This window comes from Centruroides vittatus, unplaced genomic scaffold (genome assembly GCF_030686945.1).
Source record: "Centruroides vittatus isolate TY-2023 unplaced genomic scaffold, ASM3068694v2 contig_2358, whole genome shotgun sequence".
Classification (NCBI taxonomy): Eukaryota; Metazoa; Arthropoda; class Arachnida; order Scorpiones; family Buthidae; genus Centruroides; species Centruroides vittatus.
In genome coordinates, this window is record NW_027121479.1 from 10,216 (window position 1) to 21,525 (window position 11,310).

Sequence of the window (11,310 nt, forward strand, 5' to 3'; positions counted from 1 at the left end):
TTTTATTATTGCTAAAACGGTTAACAGTATTTGTTTCTTTATTTCACTTTTATTTAGTATCGCTCTATTCAGATACATTTGTATTCTATTAAGATAAAATATACTTACCAGCGAAGTTGTTTACATTTTAAGGCGAGATCTGTTGCGTGAAGAATACATTTCTTTGTGTCAAACACTGTCCACCTCTGCTGTAAAAAGTCGTCAACTTATGCTACAAGTTCATTCCATATTAAAATAGAGATGTCATTCGTTCTGGCCTGGTTCGGGAGTCAGTATATCACCTTTTCATTCAATATATTTACCGGAAGAGGTAGTCTTGAAAACTACAGGACTGCAGCAATTCGCCATTGGTCGACGTTCCCAGTAGCCATTTAATCCCTAGGACCCACATCCTATAGCTCATTATGTTCATCAACCACTTCAAGGCATTCTGGATTAATCTCGCGTTGTTTACCATCGATTATATATCCTTAGAAGGACATTTGACTTAAAATAAAACTCTCAGTAAAAATAACAGTAATTCGTTTATTTTAATCGGGTAGCAACCATCGAGGGCTTCTAAGTTCTTTTCGGAACCGGAAAAACTCGCTACTCCCCCTCTCTCGCGAAGGCTTCGAACTTACATAATGGAATTTATATACTGTACTAGCAAACGTCTTCACAATGTAAGAACACAAGTTTCGAGTCGATCACTCCCGGTATAAATAATTATGTTAATTATGAGTTTTAATATCAGGTCTAAAAACCTGTAAACTAGTAATATTTATAACTAATTTAAGGTTATAATTAATAATAATGGTAAACCACACTGGAATGATGCGAATTGTTGAATAAACATGTAGTCCGTAGGCTTACACTTTTACAAAGTTAATCATGTACACAAAATAATGCAAACTGAACTGGTATAATTATAATTGTGCATTGTTGTACTTACTTTTTTGTTGCAAATCTGCACATTTTGAGACCTCCTTAACCCAAAAACGTGTAATAAAATCTAGCAACAAAAGTTGCGTAACTTTCTCGGATATTATGAGTTTTTATTAGAAAAACTTTACTTTTTCCTAAATAATATACATGTATGGCTCCATTTGTTATCTGATTTTGTTATAGAAGTCTTTTATATTTTTAATTACTATAAAATGTTAATAGTAGTAATGAGTTTTATAAGGAAAGTGTAAACGTTGATGAAAGATTTATTCGTTATTACTCCTACCTTTTTCGGAATACACAACACGAAATTATGTTACAATAAAACAAATTAGAAATAGGTTGACGTTAAGACAATGAACACCCAAAAAAAAAACAAGAAATGAATGAAGTATGAAATCAAACAATTGAATTAAATCAAACTTTATTTAATTAACTTTCCATTTTCTTTGTTAATTGAACATTAATTCTTACGACGATAACATTTGCAGGCATTATTAATGCATTTCCCCGATTTGTATCCATTACGTTTGCACACCGAGTCGCATTTTCGATGAACACACGCGACGTTCGCTTCGGCATTCCAATTAGCGAATGTATCTAAAAATGTTGACATTTATATAATTAATTCTAATTACCATCTTTAATTAAATTTACTTTAACGGTAGGAATATTTCGTAATATCACTTACGCATTGTCACGAACAGAATCAATAGGAGCAGTGTTACTTTCGCAATACCCGCCATTCTTTCTATATGTGAAAATTTAACAGAATAAAGAAAAACGAGCGATTACCTATCGCGATATTGTCACAATGGCGGGTATTGTGAGCTGGAAGTTTTCATTATGTTGAAATTTAAAGAATGACGCGTGTTCCGGTCTACACCGGAAATTCGCATATAGTTAAACGAAGCCTAATTGTCGTTAAACGTTACATCCTGTTATTTCTTTTATGTCAACCTTTATCCTTTATATCTTATCACCATTTTTATACTTATATATATATTAGACTTGATAAACACTAATGTTGTGTGTTTTTTCTTCAGAGACACTTGGCAAGTTTTCTATCAGATATCTTTATTCGTTCTCGTTGATACGGTACTCTGTCTGTACACTTTTCGGGCTCTGCCCCTCCTCAGTCAACTGTTGATTATCTTTTCTAAGAAAATGTAAAATCTTGTTAACTGTATACATTACGTTGTAAGAAGTTTATCGACTATAAAAGGTGTATTATAACTTTAAAAGTTCGCTGTAAAACATAAAAATATATTGCAAATATTTAAGATTTTTAAAACTGTTTCCGCCCCTTTTTTCTCGTCCACCCCCTCCTTGAATTTTACACTGGTACGGCCAGTGTTGTTACGTATGGTGTTCGCCGCCTTGTGGTCGTTATATATATATTATTTTTTATGTCTTTCAGGAGTTCTGCCCTAGAAGAAAAGTTAAAGTGTAGTAATTGACACACAGACACACAATACAGACGTATCAATCTAGAATCAATTTGAATAATGAATATTGTCACTAGACTAGAGCCTAGAGCCATCTGTCGTGAAATCTTAGAACTATTTCGCTGTTCGCTGCTCAAAGAAACTACAAGTTGCCCACCGTCTAGCTCAGATACTGGGTACGCCGCTGAATGCAAATAAGAAAGGGAAACATTTAACGCTGTGTATGACCCAGTCACTAAATTAACGACGTGAGAAACAGGATACAATGCAAAGTCAACAATACAGGAAGCCAATTTATTTCATTAATGGACGTAAACACCAGCTTTCTAACAGTACTTGTAAATGTTTAATACTGACTCAAAACTATATACGTAACAGAAGAGGGCCTGTTTGAATTCATCCGCCTGCCATTTGATTTGACAGATCTTCTTCAATGAAAACTATTATACACCAGGCGTCTGATCACGTGCAAAGTAAGTTAAACTTGTGAAAAAGGGATTATATTGTATTTACTTGACAATTTTTTTCTACATTCATTTTAATAAATTATGTACAGTACATCTATAATTAAAATACCAGTTTAATGTACGATCTGAAGAGATATTTGAAATGTAGCAATTATTTATTCTGTCATAGTCACAATACGAGACTGCAATCTTGAATCATCTTTAATTTTAAAAAATCACGGGACTTCCGCTTCAGACCGAAAGTTCATGTATAATTATTATATATAGTTCATATCTGCTCTCGATTTTAGTGTGTCTTGCTCTTGTATCTTGCACTTCTGCTGATAAGAATCGACTCATGCTGATCGTTCATCTAACTATATTTAGAAGTAATTTTGAATTTAGATCATGTGACTTTCGCTCCAGACCCTTCAATCGCTAAGCTTTCTACATCCTGTATCCTGTATATTCAGCTATTTAACTCCGTTTTCGAGATGTTTATGAAAGAAAATGAGTAAATTCATAGATTCACTCATCAATTAAAACAACAAACGTCCCATACTTTCCATATAACAGAACCAGACAACATTTAGCAATTTCATAAATATTTTATTATCGTCTGGATATTCACTATAACAAAACACTTTAATTACAATTCTTCCAATTATTGTAAACCATAAACATTTTAATTTATTAACCATTCTATAAATATCAATTGTTTATAGATCACGACATCGTATTCGTATTGCCTTCAACAATTGGTACGTAGCCATACTTTTAGTTTCACTAGCAATATGTATGCTATTTTCACATATAGACGCAATGGGTGTGAAAGCGCATTTATTTAAATATGTGAATGATAGTGACACCGAGATAGTCTAGTTATTTAATAATAGTTTAATCAGTTCTTATTCTAAGCATCCTTCGCATAAAATATACCAGCATTTAGATAACTTAACGACATTTATGTTTTAATAATAATCATGATTATAAAATTTAATTTCTGTTAGATTTCAGATTTTCAAAGGAATGGCGGGTATTGTGAAAATAACACTACTCCTATTCATTCTGTTCGTAACAATGCGTAAGTAAAATTAGGAACTTTTTCTACCCTTAGAATAAATTTAATTAAAGATAGTAATTAGAATTAATTACATAAACGTCAATATTTTTAGATACATTCGCTAATTGGAATGCCGAAGCGGCCGTGTGCGTTTACCGCACTTGTGACAAGGATTGCAAACGTAGGGGAAATAGGTCGGGAAAATGCATTAACAACGCCTGCAAATGTTATCCCTACGGAAAATAATGTTCAGTTAACGAAGACAGTGGAAAGTTAATTAAATAAAGATTGGTTAAATTCGTTTGTTTGACTTCTTACGTCATTTATTTCTTACTATTCTTTTCATTATCTGAACGTCAACCTATTTCTTACTCGTTTATTATAATGTAATTTTGTGTTGTGTGTATATATATATATAATTATGTTTATATCAGAGAAGAACAAAGTTGTCATATATATAGGCCTATAAATTTTAATAATCTTCTCTTAAGAACACGTGATTTAACATTTTAATAGTAAACAAATGAATGAGAGGGATGGGATATTAATATATAAGCATCTTCTATGCTTTTTGGATTATAAAAAATTTTAAATTATTAATCATTTTTGAATGTCAAAAGCTTAATTTCAGGATCGGGACGAGTTTTATAAATCATCGTAACTGCTAATTAATAACTAGAAAATCTTCATTGGCCCTCTCGAGATATTCTAAGATATACCTTTATATCCCCGTTCTCTCGACCTTTAAATAAAAGTTTTATTTACATAAGAGTGTGGATAATAAATATAAAGGTTATTTACAAATGAAAGCAGCTTCTCTTGAAGTTTACAGGCCGTCAGTTACTACTAAAAACATCAATTGATCTAAAACCAATACGATTAGTAGCTATGGCACTTAATATTTTAATAAACAAATCATTTGTTTAATTAGGCTTAATATTAATTTCTTAAGGCTGTACCAAACAGGAACAATATTTATGTCTATTTTCAAGCCGAAATCGGTGATTTTAACACTATTTATAATGTCTACGACATTCATTGTACGTGGAAAATGACCCGATTCCAGCACTAGCATTACTTCTAATTCAAATTTATAGGTTTGTGAAAAGGTTCGAGAAGTTAACCTCTATTATTTAATAGTGTTTACTTTTACGTATAAATAAATATATATTTAACAATTATTTTCATCTATACTCTGTTAAATTATCGATTTAAAAATGTGCAGATGTTTAAATTGCGGATTTTTGTACTATAGAAAGTCATAAAGGTTTAATAATCATAAATAAGTTTATCGTAAGGAATACCGCCATTTGTTTAGGGTAATAAAAGGTCGACTTAAATTTTATTGTCTTCTATGTTGTGTTTTATAATTTGAGAGTTGAAATCTGGTGCTGTAATTTCCCTTTAAGTTTGCAGAAGCTGCATTTAGTTGTAAACAGGAAAAATATTTCTTATTGGTCTTCGGCGCATAAAACTTTCACGAGAATAATTCCTTTATCTAAATTTTACCTAAATTATTATAGGTAAAACGATATAAAATACATTCCTGTATAGGATAGAAATCAGAATTTATCTGTACGTATTTCCTTTTTTTTTTTTCTAACTTATTCAAAATATCAAAAGTTTTTGAGTGTAATTTTTTTTTAATATAAATATTTGTGTCAGAATGTACAGACTAATGCGCATTTTTGACGTAGCGAATTAGGTGACTGCTCAGCTTATTTGTACATCTTATACATACACACACTTGCAGCATAAGAAGAGAGTTGTTAATGGGTGTAAAGTAACTAAGCATTGAGAAATTACTATAATTTCTGTACTGATATAATACATAGTAACAAAATTAAGGTGAGCACGTACATCAATTAATGGAATTTTATATTTTTTGCATCAGTTTTGTTGAAAGAGAGAGAGAGACTGCGCGCACAGTAACAGAAAAGATGGTCGACCGCTTGTCTGTTCAAGAGCGAGCGCAGATTGCTGCATACTACGAGATACGAAAAGCAGTTGTTGATGTGCAGAGATGGTGCCCTACGGTAAAGCGACCTTGCGCCACAATCTATCTAGAAACAATCAATAATTGTCATTTGAAGCTAATCTGAACACGAATTCGGTTGCTGACGAGCAGAGGCCGTACACGATCTGGAAAAAATGGGTCGTTGGTGGATGACACAGGTAATTATATTAAATTCTAAGATATGCGCTATTGTTTCCATTTAATAAGGTACACGAGAAAGTAAAACTCATCATCTTTACTTTAGAAACGTAGAAATAATAGTGACTTTTCTGTTCCTAGTTACTTTCCATCCATCTAGTATTAAAAATGTGGTTTGGACGAAATTCAGTTAATGTTCTTTTTGTTCTGCAAGATTTGCAAATTTTTGTTTCTATTAATACAATTTTCTATTTATAGAATTTTTTATCAGTACCAAACTGGAAGCATTTTGTCGTGTCCAAGGATGCATTAGGGAATGCAAGGCAAAGGGATCTGCATCCGGGATTTGTAGATACAGCAGATGTAAATGTGTGATTAAATAATTGATCGTCCCTCCTAAGCATAAATTTTCCTTAAAAATAAAAACATAAATCGTGGTTAAAACATAAATTGTAATTTATTTGCATGTGCTGGATGATTGTCATTCTAATATTAAATTGATAGCGTGATTATTCGTGTTAAACTATTCGCACATATCGCGACTTCTCACTCCTTCCTGTATTAAGTAACTTTCTACCAATCAGTGATTGCCTTCTTCAATGTCTGTGTTCATCGTAACACCATCTTTTAATATTCTACCATGATTGTCTGTACTAGAAATAACACGCATCTCCCTCCAAACACTTAACATACATACATACAGAAATTACCCTTGAAATTTTTTAATTTCTTGACGTTTCGAGGTGTCCTGAGTATTTGGCACGGTAACTTATATATAAGGGGCACGCAAACTATTAAATTTTCTTGGTTAAAGGTTAAAAAGGTGACGTTCTCTTATCTAAATTAATAATTATAATAGTTTAATAAATTATTAAAATACAAATATTTCAACTAATAACTAATATTACAATCTAACGCTATTAATATATACAAAGGTTGAAGATTTGATTTTTATTTATTGAAAGCTTCAGAAATCTCTCGAAACAAGTTGGTTGTACTTCACCAAGTTAAGGACTTCTTAGTCATTCTTGGGCTACTTTCGCTATAAAATTGTGAATACCATCTTCTGAACCTCAAAATAAGCTTATCTTCTTTAACTAAAAGCGGTGCCTTTAAGAATTTTTTATTATTCCACACGAGAACGTCTCGCTCGAACTGTTCAAAATAAATATTAATCATTTTTTCTGTCGAATCTTTCTTGTAATTCTAGATTTTTAGTGTCCGTATCATTAGTTAACTCACCATTTTGCCTTCTAATAATAGTAAAATGCTAGCAGATATCTGTGAAAATCTTGGTCCGTAAAAATGGTGGACGGTCTTTTGTCGTAAAGGTCGTTCGGGAGTGGTGCTCTGGATGAGTATTCCTCTTCCGAATATGCCGGTGGTGTACATATGTACTATTGCTGGACCAATCTTCAAAATAAAAAAAAAGCATAGCCTATATTATTACGTATGTTTGTTTCTTAAAATAATTAATTAAAAACACGTGATACTACAAGTATAAGTAAAATTCTAGGAAGCTGATAAAATCTCAATGTTTTAAGCGAAAGTAATGTAATTTTAGATATAAAATTATCGCCAATTGTAAGCAGCAAACAAGGAAGCAAGCAACCAATGGCCTAATCTGTTATAAAGTAAACAGGCCATGTTACCGCTACTAGAATGTATAGATATATGTTACTGTAAAAGCCCGTATATTGGTAAATCCTAGGTTTTACTTGTAAACCTTTGGATTTACCAACATGAGTTGGTATATGTAAGGATTTTTATAAAGTGAGATTATTCTCCGGACTTTTACCATTAGAATTTGGTACATATTAGGTTTTACTAAAGACGGTTAGTAAATGTTGGTTTTGGAAATAAAACTATGAGTATTTTAATAATCATCTATTGCAATTAATATAAACAGTCAACTTACTAAGTGTTATTTATTAATAACTAGTGAAACAGTTTAAAAATACCTTTCTAACATAACAAAAATTAAATTATCTTGCAAAAAATTATATAATAGCCTACGTTGGCTATGCTAATCAGTAATCACAGTATTTTTTCTAATCATTTGGTATTCATTGATATTTAAAAAAAGTAAAAAAGGATTTTTCTTGTTACAACATGGAGAGCTATCACGGCATTTTGAATTACAAAGTAATCCTGATGTCTTGCAAGCGCACTTATTCGTTACGCATTTTTTTAGGCAGTTGCATTTCTCGAAATCTTGTCCTCCGGTCAAAGACAATTTTGCGACAATTTCTCGAAGTCTCACTTTATCTTTAACAACTTCTATCTTGATAAAGTCTTTAGGGCATGAGGTAAATTGATTCTGTGTGTAAAGCTGTTTTAGTACTCCAATTTTGGTACCTAGTTGGTAAAACTCGTCCTTTACATCTACTACAACTGCAATAATGCTTTTCGGGTCAGTTTTAGCTTTGTCAATTTCAGGCACTTTCAGTCTTACATTTTGGCCAATTTTCACATTTGGATATTTATCAACAGACGTGGCATTCGTTTTTTCAGCTTGTTTCTCCAAACTTCATTTTGCGTTGTTTCTTATAGTAACTACAGATTCTATCTTTTTTGGTATTGGTTCTATAGTTACAAGAACTTCCTGAGACTCATTCGTGTTTTCTGTCTCTGAATCGGCATATCTCTGAATGGTTACACTGGAATCTTCGGTTATTTGCTTCGCCTTCATCTTCTCAGTAATAATCATTTCATCTTCCTGTGTTTTATCATTGACAGTGCTATTGTCTCTATCCCCTTCTGACTCATATCCAACAATGCTTTCTTCCTTATCCTGTTCGATTGCATATTCGATATCATTATTTTGTTCCGTATTGTCATGCGAATGCAACAACTTCTCTAAATCTTCTTCAGATCTTATAACTCTAATCATATCATTAGGGATCGCTGAAGTCGCAAGGCCCATTTTCATTGGAAAACGAAACATTGCTTTGTAGGAAGAACGTTTGATTCCCTCGTAATATGCTCTATTTTTTATCGCCTGGAGGAATCTTAAACCCTCTGACCACTTCGATTGATATCTGATTGGTTTCCATCCACGTGCTCAACATATTTTCTATGTCTTGATTAGCACGCTCCACTGATCTTTGACTTTACTATATCCTGCCTTTCCATGTACGATTTTTACATCCGGCCACACGAAGCATAAACTCTCAATAACTTGTAAGAGAATTCTCGACCTTTATTGGAATGAAGGAAGCTCGGAGCTCCAAAATTGGTGAAAATATCTAAATGATGGTATGCAACGTCTACGGCTCGTTTAGTTTGAAGCGCACGAAGAATCACAAATTTGGTAAAATGGTCTTGGTGAACTAAAATGAATTTATGAGTTCCATCTGGGGTAATTTGTAGATTTATTAGATCAACCTGACAGAGTGAGTTCATTTCACTGTGAAGTGTAGGTCTGGATAGGAATATAGGAGCGTAGGCGGCGGGGGGTAGCGGGGACTATTTTTTCAACATTTATCATGTCTATAAGGTAAAACCTAAGATATACCGAGTGAATGCTGGTAAAAGTTCGAAATTAACGATGATCGTAGAACATTTAGAACTTTTACCACAAAGAGTTGGTAAATCTTAGGTTTTATTGAAAGATTTTAGGATTTACCATAGTTCGAGCATTTACAGTAACATATATATTCAGTAGAACAGAAAGAATATAATCGAACTGGTTTCTGTTTAGGTTTGATGTTCTCTTCGGTTAATGTTATCTATGGTTCCAAAATGGCGGCTCGTCTCTGATTCAAGAAAACAGAAAATAGAAAACAGTAAGGACTCATGTTCTAACCTAACCTAACCTATTCTAATAAATTACCATAATTATTACCAACCAAATCCCCACAGTTTTCTTTCTTCCGTTTCCTTGAATCAGAGACGAGCCACCATTTGGAACCATCGGTAACATTAATCTTTATTTCTTATACACTACATTACTGTAGAGAGTACAAAATTGTTACAAAAATCAAATTGTAACCGTTTAACATATTTCGCATGCGTTTTGTAATTATTTTGGTTTCTTTTGTTACTCAGTATAACCACAGCTTTTATAGACCTATTGTTATATTTTTCACATTTTCTTTTTATGTGTTGTTTCCATTGTTATATATTAATCACATTAAACTTCATATGTGCCTTGGCGAAAATTAGTGAAACGAAGCAAACTTAATGGAACTTATAAACAAAACTTAATTTTAAAATAAAATTTGTGATGAAAGTGCCATAGTGGTAAGTTTGGTAAGAGGTAAGATGTCTAGATTACCTGTTTTATGTCCAGTGAAGCAGATAACCAAGGTAAAAAAATCCCAAAAATTTTTATGTAATTAGCGATTTTAATGGTTGCCGTATGTTGATTCGGTTCGGGACCTTCATTCCAAGAAGACGACCAGATATGCTTACAAAAATTCCACCAGTTGTCTGGATGAAAATTATTACCATAAAAAAAAACTAGCTTGATGTATGCAATCTAAATGCATTAAATCGGCTTCATTTTACGGTAATTCCTGCAAAAATAGACATCATCAAATACCGAAACAAAGAGTTAAAAGTAAGGGTACACCGATAAGCAAAATGATCGATTACCGATTACCGATTAATCGGCCGATTTCCAAGTTAAATTTGTGCCAATTCGTGTAGCTTGTGGAAACCTTCAAAGGTTCCCACAAGCTACACGAATCAATGAACAGATAAACATTGTTCTTGAACATTATAAGTTGAAAAGTGAGAAGATATTCTTAGTACTGAGAGATTCTGGAGCAAATATGGTAGCTGAAATCGGGAATCGCAACGTCATTATCATGCTTTACACATACACTGCAGCTGACACTAAACGAATGCAAATTTTCTCAACAAGATGTGAAAACTATAATCACAGTTAATAGAAATATTGTCACACATTTTAATCGTTCTGCTGTAGCTGTAAGCAAATTGGAAGATTTGCGAGACAACTTAGGTTTTCAGAAACACAAATTAATTTAAGATGGAATTCTCGCTGCAATTCTACATACTACATGTTGCAAAAAAAACTTGGAACAGCAAAAGGTTCCTTGTCCGTATGATGTAGATAATAAAATTTCGACGTTGAGCACATATTAGTGGTCTCTCGTTGAAAAAATTGTTCTACTTTTAAAACCATTCAAACAAATTACCGTGGAAGCCAGCAACCGAGAAACTACCTCATTTTCAATAATTCACACACATAGAAACTCTGAAATTATTCTTATTATCAAAAGCAAAGGACAGTAGTTTCTTTAG

At 32.5% G+C, this 11,310-nt stretch overlaps 3 long non-coding RNA genes across 3 annotated transcripts; 2 read left to right on the plus strand and 1 right to left on the minus strand.

Moving 5' to 3' along the window:
• The first annotated feature begins 3,703 nt into the window (after positions 1-3,703).
• LOC136971202 (uncharacterized) lies at positions 3,704-4,187 on the plus strand. The gene is made up of 2 exons (XR_010880117.1): positions 3,704-3,905; positions 3,997-4,187. It is a non-coding gene; the product is annotated as an uncharacterized lncRNA (long non-coding RNA).
• A 1,438-nt stretch (positions 4,188-5,625) lies between these two features.
• On the plus strand, positions 5,626-6,489 carry LOC136971204 (uncharacterized). The gene is made up of 2 exons (XR_010880118.1): positions 5,626-6,059; positions 6,298-6,489. It is a non-coding gene; the product is annotated as an uncharacterized lncRNA (long non-coding RNA).
• A 480-nt stretch (positions 6,490-6,969) lies between these two features.
• LOC136971205 (uncharacterized) lies at positions 6,970-10,572 on the minus strand. Its single transcript, XR_010880119.1, has 3 exons — positions 10,319-10,572; positions 7,282-7,452; positions 6,970-7,194 (listed from the first exon to the last, which is right to left on the minus strand). It is a non-coding gene; the product is annotated as an uncharacterized lncRNA (long non-coding RNA).
• Between the last annotated feature and the right edge of the window lie 738 nt (positions 10,573-11,310).